This window comes from Apis mellifera, linkage group LG10, assembly GCF_003254395.2.
Source record: "Apis mellifera strain DH4 linkage group LG10, Amel_HAv3.1, whole genome shotgun sequence".
NCBI classification, from domain to species: domain Eukaryota; kingdom Metazoa; phylum Arthropoda; class Insecta; order Hymenoptera; family Apidae; genus Apis; species Apis mellifera.
This window is the reverse complement of record NC_037647.1, coordinates 10,417,604-10,430,071: the sequence shown is the minus strand read 5'-3', so window position 1 is coordinate 10,430,071 and position 12,468 is coordinate 10,417,604.

The window sequence follows — 12,468 nt, the reverse complement described above, 5'->3', positions numbered from 1 at the left end:
CGTTTTTCTACCGATATTTATCTTTATTCGTTATATTATCTCACTTTCTTTCTACTTATTTCCATCTTTATTATTCGAATATTTCTCTCTTCTTCCTTATTATCCTTTCCCTTTTCTTCTACCGATTTCTATCTTCTTCCCTTCGATACGTATCTCTTTTCTCTACCATAGTTCGAGTATTCTCTCCTTGTCGGTTTTTCCTAGCCTCCTCCTACTTCTTTCTTTATTTCTCCTTGTCGCTTATACGTTTCTGTTTCTCATTCTCGCACATCTGATTTTTAGTATCGTCTTCGTCTAAGAGAGAAGTTAGACTAGAGGTTTGCTTCGTTTCTCGAACACGTGCCTCGCTCGAGTTTCTTTCTTTTCGTTCCAGACGATCTCGCTCCACCGATTCGCCGCATCCCTCTTTCTTACCTGCTCCTCTGGATGACTCTGGTATCAGGTATAACGAGTTTCGTTCGAGCTACTTCCAGGGTAACGTAATCGGTGACGTCTAGGCCGTAACGCTGTTTAATACGAATGGAAGAGTCAATAGCTTTTGGAACTATTTCTGAAAAATGGATATATGTCAATAGAGAAAAAATAATCGAAATGATTAATTGTTCGTTGGATTGTAATTGGATGCAAGAAAAAATGAAGAATATATTATTCGATTATGAATTTTTTTAGTTGTGAAAGTGAATTGGAAAGAAAAAGAGGTTTTGTTGTAAATCGTGGATTTGTAGATGGTTGAAAGTACGAAGATAAAGGTTTGTAAGGGTCAAAGATTTATCGCTATTTACTCTGAAAATGTGTCGTATTTATCTGCAAAAATACACATTTGGGATTAACTTTCAGTTGCAAATACACCGATATTTTGGAAACTAAATCTGAAATATTTTTAAATAAAATTTAAAAATAGAAAATGAGTTATATATTTGTTTAAATAAAAGCAATCAAGATTTTTAATATTTCAAAAAGTAAAAAAAAAAAAAGATCTAAAATACTTTTTAGAAAATAATCAAAAATAAAAATTGAAATTGAATATTTAATTAAAGAAAAATATTCCAAAACTTTCAACAATTGCAAGCACAACAATATTACGTAAAGAGAAAATAAATAAGGAAAATAAATTCAAAATATTTTAATATTTTTAAGGAATATTTGGAAAAAACGATGAATAAAAAATATTGAAATATAAGAAATTAAATATACCACGTAATTTTGATTTTTATTTATCCATGATTTTCAGTATAGTTGACGAACATCTGTCGTATTCCATTCCGTGACACTGTGGTTAGAAGGCTTGTTCTGTTTCCAGACACGAGATAACGAGTTTCGTTGCGACAATTCCACGCATCTAAGAAGATCACGACCTACTACCGAGGAGCTACTAGCAATAGGAAGAAGCCGATGTAGAAGATAGGTCGAAGCAGACTGAGCTGACGTTATGAGAATACGAGAGACGGAATTTAGAATCACGGATTGCGATTGCTACGAAATTACGACACACGATCCGTAAACCATTGTTATTATCGAGTGAAACGTTTTTAATCTAGATAAAGAAAGAGAATCTCGATTACGTCTGACTTAACCTCTACTTATACTACTTACCGTTTCAATTTACTCATTCATATGTATTTGTTATTTTCATTACATTTTTCGTTTAATTCATATACAGTGATCACAAAATTTATCATTTTTTATATCAAGATTATTTATTAAGATAACCTTAAATAGTGTTGTGCTGAAATTTGAATTAACCTTATTTATTAATTTAACCTAAAACGCAAAATTTAATATAAATCAAGAAATTAAATAGATTTTTTGTTCGACATTCGATTGTGATGTTAATTCAGAAGTTTATTTCGAATAAAAGTTCAATAAAAAGTCAATTTAACAGTTTGCATTATTTATAGCGATAAATTTGATTGAAAACCTAACCTAACTTAACCTAATGGTTTCGAAGGGGAAAAAAATCATCGAGATTGAAGAGATAATGATATCTTTTTTGTAAATATCTATACTTTTGATATTAAATTATCGTTACACGACAAGTTTTCTAAAAATAGAGAGAAATTACGAATAAAAGAGATAGTTACTGCCAATCATTGAAGCAGTTTCGTGTCGTGATATCCATATAACTGAAAGATTAATCGATCCTGTAAAATACTCGAAGTAAAACTATTCAAAAAAAGGAAGAGACTCGGGTAAAATTCTATGAGATTATCTTTAATTAATCACTTCGAAACTTTGTACACGTATATACATTTGATATTAGATTTATGCACGGTCCAACGACTCCTTATGTCGTGTCACTTAATTTAGAAAAAGGGACGAGTTGTAAAAAAGAGTGAAAAAAAGAACAAACATTTTGTTTACAATTTTTAATTAAAAATATAAATAATAATAAAAATAAATATAATAATATATATATATTATAATATTATAATAAATAATAATAAATAATAATAAATATAAATAATAAAAATAATAATAAATAAAAATAATTTACATCGAAAATCATGGAAACTCTTGTGATTTTAAAATATATAATTTTCGTTAATTTTTAAAGGAAGAAATTCTACGATTTACATAATTCGTAATAAAATTTATGAAATCAATTTTTTATTTTCGGTATTTTAACACAACAATTTTGCATAACAATTGGCTCGCCGAATAATTTTCCAAAAGAAATCATTTGTTTGCCTGGAAATTGAAAACAACTTTCTTTTCAATCGTGAATTATTACGTACAGAGAGGTAGTTGAATTATTGTTCCGCGTCGAGAGTGTTTTAATTAATTCCAAATATTTCACACTTTGCACGATATCGTTTATAAACAACTCTGAACGATTACGAAATAAGCTTATTGTGCAACGTTAAAACTTTGATTTCGCTACATTTGGAATTACCAACACCCATCTCGTGATTATTCGCAGAATATATATATATATATATATATATATATATATATATATATACATATATATATATATCTCGACTATTGACTATTTGATCGTGCAATACGAAGATGGTTGCTATAATTGTTTGTTCGTATTATTATATACATTATTGCTGAGCCGGATTATAATGATTAAAATAACGTTTTGTTTCGATGAAAATGGATTTCCAAACGTGTAACGACTTATGCATATACACTTAACTATGGCATCGATAAACTTGATAAACTGATGAACCGTATCTATAATTGTCAGCAATATGTGATGAATTAAAATTTTTATTATTCTACAAACGAATAAATAAAGAGAAAATAATATAATTCGTTAGATTAATATTTTTCGAGGAGTAAAAGATTTATTTTAAAAAATTTTATTTCGTATCTTCCATTACTTCTTTTTTTTGAAAGTACAGAGAAGCTTGACTTGCGCAAGCCATAATTAAGAATTCGCTTTGATTTAATTTTCCACTAGGAGTCTCAAGAATTCTGAAAGAACTCGAAATTCGTCCCTATCTTTTTATCATTTTTAATTTTAAAGGATGAAATCTAATTAATTTTTATCTTCAATAATTCAAAGTGTTAAAAAGGGGAGAAATATGAACACTCTTTTCCCGGTGAAAAATAAGAAACCACACAAGTTATACGCAATTTAGCAAATTTATGCGAATCGGTCATTTTCTTCTTTTCAATTAAATTTTTATAAGCAATTTTTGACCGGAAAAACATTGCATCGCGATACAATCAACGTGTTACGTAATAATTCTGAAAAAATAACCCGGGAAACGGGATTAAACTTCCTGGTTTTCACGTATCTGCACTATTTTGTTCTGAAACGAGAGAGAAAATTGAGAGTTGAGGGAGAGAAAGAGAGAGAGAGAAAAAGAGATACGAAAACGAGAAACGTTAACAAGTGCTTATATTTTGTCGATGGATAACCGACAAATGCGAAAGAAAGAAATTGAGAGCGAAAAGATGAGCAGATCATAGTCAAATGAAATGTTAATTAATAATAAACTGTAAATTGCAAATCGTTTCTCGCGATTGAATATCTTGTTCTCGTATAATAAAGCACTCTTATATGTATATATGTGTGTATAACTTCGACTGCATTGATTGCTATAATGGAACTTATTTCCCTGTATTCTTACGCCATTGCAGTATTTATCGAGCTTTGCTATTCATTTGATCGTACAATTGAATTCTTTTCTTTTTTTTTTTTTTTATGTCGATTAATTTTCACTGGCATTATGTTATTTTAACGTAAAATAGCATAATATGAAAATATTTCATATTTCATCAAAATCGGATCGATCTGATATTTTTATTGTATAACAGTGATTACGTATTGTAATATTTTATGTCTTTTGAAAAAGATTACTGTTGGAAAGCTAATATTGTTATTAACATTTATGTTGAGAAATACATTGATAGATTATACCAGTGCTAAATAACTTCGACATTGGTTATGTACATTTTAATCTATATTTTCTAATGAAATATTTCTAGTAATCACTCTTGAACAATTTTATATCTAATTGTATATCTATAAGCTTTTAATATGATATATTTTACGTTTTAAATAATATAATGTAACTTTAAAGTTTTTTTAACTTGCGGATTTCATATGATGACTTTTAATATAAAGATAAAAAGAAAAATTGCTCTCCGATAATATTAATTTATTATTCTAATGTATATAATATTTTCTAAATATCTTCAGTAATCATATCAATCAATCACCTTTGAACTTCTTTATAAATGTATAAAAAAATAATAATATAATCAATAATAATATTTTTTCTAACCTTAAATATTATACACTAGTGCATCCACAATTTTGCTAAAAAATTCTAATTAGAAAGAAATAGAATATAAAATAGAAATATATCACTTTCTAGTAATATTTTCTCATTTAATTTTATATATTTCTAACCTATATTTTCTGAATAAAACGTCTTCAATAGCCATAATCATTCTTGTTAGATTTTTCTACATATCACACTTCTACACATCTATAAATTTTCCAACAGTCTTATCTTCCGAGATTTAATAACTATACACACTAAGACACTCATAATTTTAAATTTCCTTACAAAAATTTTTAATTTCCTATGACAATCTTCAATTGAAAGAAAATGAAAAGGCGAAAGGAGAAAGTGTCGCCCTCTAGACAATCACCAATATTAGACCATATATTTCTTTAGTAGCCACTTGTATACGTACAGATATTCGTATATTCGTAATATTTTTTAATATTTTATATTATTCTCTTTGGAAACTAATTAATATACGGATAATTTTAAAATTCGCATAGTTTTCCATCTAGAGAAGAAAACGAAAAGATAAAAGCAAAAAGTGTCGTTATCTTTAATATCCATTAATTATTATCCATCATTTTTGAGGTTAAATATCGTTCGCACAACAATCGCGTCGTATTTCGATATGTTTGCGTTTGGACCAATGGCAAAGCTCGATTGCATATTCACACAATACGGTTGGGCATATAATTAACAGACGACAGCAAGCGGGTGTGAACGGGGATTCGCGTGAAAGTAATTAATTGTCCTCCCGTCACACGTGACAAGGAAACAGACCAATTAACCTTGCCACTTGCCGATCCAGGCCAAAAGTGTTTAATTTCTAATTGTTTCTCCATGCATTTAATGCCCGCGTCAATATTCGATGCCCCGCCGTTAACGAGTTTCGTTAACGACCTTTCTTCATTGGTTGGTTGGTATGCCTGTTATTACGATGTTTACCGTGTTTAAGCATTTTCTCTCTTCGTTCTTCATTTTTTTTCTTTAATTTTTGCTGTGTCTTTCCTTTGTTCACATGTAATCTTTTATAAAGTGGAAATGTATAAAAATTTGGATGAAAATATTCTTTGTAAAATATACAATAACTAATATAAAATACAGTGATCTCTCAGTGATAAATATTTGAAAATTATTTTACGTGTTACATTATTTGAATGATTAATTAATAAATCTAGATATATTATATTTCACATCATAATAGTGAGTTCGTGTAATTGTTAAGGTCTTATGATGTATAGTACAGGATGTTGATTGAGATTTATTTATTGAGTTGTTGAGAATTCAATTAGCGTGAGATGAAACGAGACAAAGATAGAATTGTTTTCGAGAATAAATAAGACAGAAAATAATTCTCTTATCAATATAAATACTCTTATCAATATAAATACTTTGAATATTGAAATATTCAGAATATTGATGGAAAGTTTATGGAATATTTATGGAACATTTTTGGAAAGTTGAAAGTTGACATATAAAAATTGTTGATTACTTACAATCGAATTACAAGCAAATTTAAATTTGATGAAATGAAAATAGATGAAACACTATCTTATACTATGATTATATTATATTTCGTATCATATTAATCTTATTGTTTATACTATAACTGAAAAGATGTAGTAATATGAAAGTAAAATCTAAAATATAACGAAAAAAATATTTTATCGAAAAATAAAGATATGTGCAAATACAAAAATTTTATAGTCATTGTATTTCATATAACAATCGATATGCTCGATATTACAGAAACTTTTTCATGCAGTTGGCAATGTACAAATTTATATTTCGAAAATAACATGTATATGTATACATTACATACAATATCGTTCATGCTATAATTAAGAATAGAGTGAATCTACATCAAAAAAAAAAAAAAATAATAATAATCGAAAATGTAGAATAAAATTTGTTCGTTTAAATCCCTATAAGTAAATATATTCAAACTTCTGAAACTGTTTCAAATTTGTTAAAATAAAATATTTATCATATTGCACAATTGCCTTTATATTTTCATAATTATATTGTAAGGAAAGTGTATCTAAATTATAAAATTGTATATTATAGAATTTATATTTATCTAAATTTTTTTATATAAAATATTTTCGAACTCGTGCATCTTTGTTATTAAATAAAAAATAGAATACTTAGAAATATTAACATTTTCTCTCATAAAAATCGAATAAATAAATAGAATATAGTCATTCTCGTTTTTAAAATAAAAACAAGAAAAATAAAAACAAACAAAAATTTTTATTGGTTCAATAATTTCCAATTGGATAAAAAAGAATGATCTCTTTCTTAAAATAAAAAAAAAAAATAGCACAATCCAAATATAATCAAAATAAATCAATCTAATTTAATTTAAGAGCAATCAATGACAATTGATCAATTTCGATTTTTTTAGAAGAATAAGAATTTCTTGGCTAACCGAATGAAACGTGTTATAACCTCGTTAATTTTTAAGACAAATTTATAGGCCATCCATAAAAAAAAAATCCAATTACTAAAAAAGAATATATTTAATTATTTTACTCGAAAAAAGCCTGAATCCCTTTTTGCATCCAACCGCAAATACAATTATTAAAAATATAACTCACCTTGTACAATCACTAAAAATATTAAATTTCGCTTTAAATTCACGTGACATCCACGGTGAACGCCAGTAGGTAGATTTTGAATGACATTAAATCAGTCTAATCTAATTTAAGCTCCAGAGCCTTGTAAAGTCTTTCTCATTTCACGTGGCGCTCCACTACACGTTTATATACACACACAGCCAATACAAACATCTTCGCGTCTCCTCCTTTGAAAGGGAAGTGAAGGGAGATGAGGGACGTCATATTAGATCTGTTAGAGATGTCGTCCTTTTAATAACACAAGGTAAAGGAACGGCACTGGCTTCGACGTCTTCTGCACTTCTTACACGTACTTTAAACATGCATAAGTACGTCTACTAATCTGCGAAAACAGGGCATCGACGCTCCTCCGCCTCCTCTCAACGCCAGGAAGGAAATGCTCGCGTGCTGATTGCAAAGTAATTGCACGCTACTCGTGTATATTCGTGTGCATTGTTCGGTTGTCTACCCGTCAAGCGCAATGGATAACAAGAAACTAATCGAATTCGGGGTTTGAAAATATATGTATATATATATACCATATAAGCCAGATCTAACAATAAAGGTGTCATGGTTAAATTATCGTGTATTTGAATGTCTTTTTTTTTTAGGTTATGTGCTGATATTAATTCTGTTTATTATTGAAAATAATATTGACTCTGTGGAATGGTGTACGAATAATATAATTGTATAAAATTATTAAGATTATCAAAATATCTATTTTCAATATTTTGGAGATTGATTGAAATATTTTTCTTTCGATATTTTAAGTGATTCAAAACTGTTATTCAAGATCTTCAAAAATAATCGAAATGTTTTTCTTTCAACAAATTTGAAAATGATTTTGTGAAATGTTTTTCAGAGCATCATTTATAACTTTCAGAAATTATCAGAAATATTCTTGTTTCAATATTTTAATGAAATCACTATGAATGTTATCTTTTCAATTATTCTAATGATAATTTTGTGGATTGGTTTTCAGAATTGTTATTGCGTCATTAAAGTCATAAAAATTCTCTCAATATTCTCTCTATCTTTCGAGAAGAAGATTATTGATCATCACAATATCGAAAGTACCACGATGGAAGTTCTGAAGGTCATCCTCCGAAACCATTTTCAAAGTTGTCGAAGAGGATAGACAAGACGATGATATCGGAGCATAGTTTCCCAAAGGAAGCACTTTGAAAGTGACCATAATAGAATTCAGCAATGAAGTAGTAATTTTACCACGACAAGTTCATCAACTTTATCGAGACTTATAAGATTAGATCTTTATTTTTTATTTTTAAAAATTCCACGAAAAATTTAATTTCACCTATTTTTATCTTTTTCGAATCGACATTTCTCTCTTCTTATTTAATATTTTTATCATAACAGAGCTGCGAATATTTATACGCGTAAAATACAAGTCAAAACAAGTAAATAAAATATGTGAAATATAACGTGAACATTTTACATGAAAACATACGAATATACGTAAAATTATATAGAATGTGAAAATAAGTAATTAATCGATGACCTTCGTCAATTAAAACTAACTCGACGTATATTTACAGAGAGATGTGTGTATATTTAAATTTGCTCCAAAAGCGTCATTCAATTTGTGCCAGCTTTTCAATAAATTTTACCTTTCGAAATTTCACTTATGTTTGTAATATAATTTGGATATATAAAATCATCGTTCAAAACTGAATTTTATTTTAAGATATCATACTTTTCCAAAAACTTTTAATCGTATCGATTAGAAATTCTCTGACACTGTTCTATATAGTTAATATTAATTTATTCAAAAATTTACTCGTATTTTCGATAAATATCAATACAATCTTTGATATAATATCGAATTTTATAAAATAAATACGATGAACGAATATAAAACATGCTTTTTAAACATACTTTTGAACACATATTTAAAAAGAATATACGCGAAACGTGGAAAATATGAAAAATATGTAAAATAAACAATATATGATTAACAACTTTCAAATATGAAATCAATTTTTTAACATGATCTCTTTTTATCTCGTTTTATACGTTCTTCATGATCAAATGGATGATACTTTTTAGAAAAATGCTCATTCTCGAAATACGAAAATACAAATATTCTATTTCTACATTTCATCAAAAAAATTATATATAAAAATATAAATAATTATGAATAAAAGAATATCTTTTTTTTAAAAGTTTTGCTAAATTTTATACATTTTTCTAAAAAATAATAATTACTTACAAAGATATGAATAAAATTTTTAAGTCGTTGTACACATAAAGTTGTATACATGTAAAAAAATCTTCAAAAAAATATTAATTATACACAAATATAAATACAAAAACACGAAAGATTATTTCTAAGTTTCTCAAATAGTAATAATAATAATAATAATAATAATTATGCATAAAGATTCGAAAAATGAATGCATATAAGAAGAAATCTCTAATTATTTAATTAATAATTAATAATGAGTGCAATGTCTAAGTGACCAGGAGCCAGTAGATCGAAAACGAGGTTTACACAGGATCGTGGAGTGGTCCATTGTCGTCGACAACGCAACGAGCTCTCAATTTCCGTCCGTAGGTAATCACGGTAGGGAAGCCGCACAAGGTATACGGCTTAAAGCGAACTCCTTGCCGATAGTTAATTATTGCCGAGCAGAACTGATTTGCAAGTACGTCGTTTATAATCCACTTAAGTCCTAATCGAATCCTGACCGGTATCGATACAGACAATCGTATCCCACGATTCATCCTCAATCGAATCGATATCATTCGTTTTCTTTGATTTACATATTTTGCTTGCTGAACATTGAACATCATTCTTAATATTAATCAATTTTTTTCTTTCTTCAATTTCTGTTCTTAGCTACGAAAAAAAGAATAAATGAATTTTCATCAAGAAAATATTTCTTTTTCATAAATTTGTTATTTGTAATTATCCAATAAAATTCTAATTTAATCTTTAATTAGATTCTTAATTCTTGAATTATTATACTATAGTATACTATATTATTATACTATATTTAATCAAATCGTAAAGTTATGGATGAAATTTCTAATCTTTGATCAATTTTTTTCTTTTGATTTTTGTTTATGATAAAATAAAAATACTTACTTATATCGTTTAATAGATCTAAATCTTCTTCAATATTTGTTTTTTTATGATTACTATTGGAATTCAGTCATATCGAATAAAATTTTTTTGAATTTATAAAATCCTAACCTAAATTTTAATTAATTCCTTAATCCTAGAAACATATCACTATATTAATACATTTAAACATAAATTATAAAGCTACATATTATAAAAGTTTGCAATAAATAGATATATTTCAATTTTTTTACCAATTATTTGAAAAAAAAAGGAATTGAAAGAGAAACATCAGAATATCTCGATATAATTCCACATTTATATACATGCATACTCACATACCTATCTACTTATCGGTTTCACAAGGGAAAGCAATGCAAATATATTACGACGAAGAACTTAATGCTGTTATCGTAAAGCGAAGAATACCCACGTATTAAAAAGATCGACATACCAAAAGAACGATCGAAGAAAAATGGAAAATAGTTCAGCGGCCAATTACTGGTGGAATTTTTACGGACGATTTAACGCCGCTTACCTTCGTTTCTCTTGCGAAACCTCTCCGTTTCCATGGCGCCCTCTTCCTTCCTTTTCAAGAATCAACGGAGAAGGAAACGACGAGAAGAAAATAAAGAAGAGACGGGAAAAATTAGCTTGGGATCTCGTGGAAAATCTCGTGTCCTGATATTTGCATGTGATCTCTCACCACAGGTTTTACGGAGAAAAGAAGGTACACCGAGCTCTCGAAAAACGAAAGAAAACGGTAAGATTGAACTATTGACTTTCCGCTTCTTTTTTTATTATATTTTTTGTGTGTTGATAAAATTTATCGTGTTTTTTTTCTTTTCTTTTTAGATTTTATTTAAATAATTTTTATGAATTTCTAATATAATAAACTATATTCAGTTAGATTGGATTAGATTGCAAATGAAATGATTGAATACTTAATAAAACTATTGATATTTGTAGGTTTATTGAAAATAACATTAATTGAGAACTTTGACTCGATAAATTTAAATAAGAATTATTACAATTATTTTGAATAATTTGATTATAATGAAATATTAATTTTTTATAATTATATTTTTCAAAGATTCTATTAATATTGACAGCGAGTTTTTTATAGGTTATGTCGAATTTTCAATCTATAAAAAAAATACCCGAATTTAACATTGAAGTATAATTTATCATAATACACAAGTTATTTCTTTATAACAAGACAATTGATAAATTCAAGTTGCATTCATCGAGTATCAAGGATTTAAATTAATGTGTAATAAATATTATTCAATACATCGTATATTCAACGATACATTTAGTCACATATTTTTTAATATTTTTACAAATTTATGAAATCAATCATTTCGTATACAGTAACTTAACAGAAATTATTGAATTGAAGAAATTATTGAAGACGAAGTTAATCGATAAGCAATCTAATAGAATTTATCGAATCCAAAACGAAGTCGTAATTGAATAAAATTGAACATCAGGAATAGTGTATTTCTCTGGATTCTTCCATCTGATGTATTTCTCTGAATTCTTTCATATATTTCATTACATTCATTATTTCTTTCTTTTTTTTTTTATCTTTAATAGATACGTTTTCTTTTCAATTATTTTATTTATTATTTATTATTGCTTAAAATTTTTAATTTATTTCAAATTTTCCTATTTTTCTATATAACACATTTTATCGATTTCCCTATTTCTTTTTTTATCTGTGATAAATATATTTTCCATTTTCATTTTGTTCATTATTTTTTATTCTTCCCTTTTTTCTTATTTATTGATCACAATTTTTTTTTATTTCTCCTTCAAAATAATATTGCAATCACGATAAATTTTTTCTCCTTTTCTTATCACTAGAACAAAATTTTCGCGGCAATTTTAAAACAAACCCATCCCTTCCATCTTGTAATTCGTTACTCCCAGAGAAGTAGAAGAACTTGAATTGTTGAATTGTTTCAAAATAGTATTTCGTGTTGAAGCATAAATTAAATCGTATCGT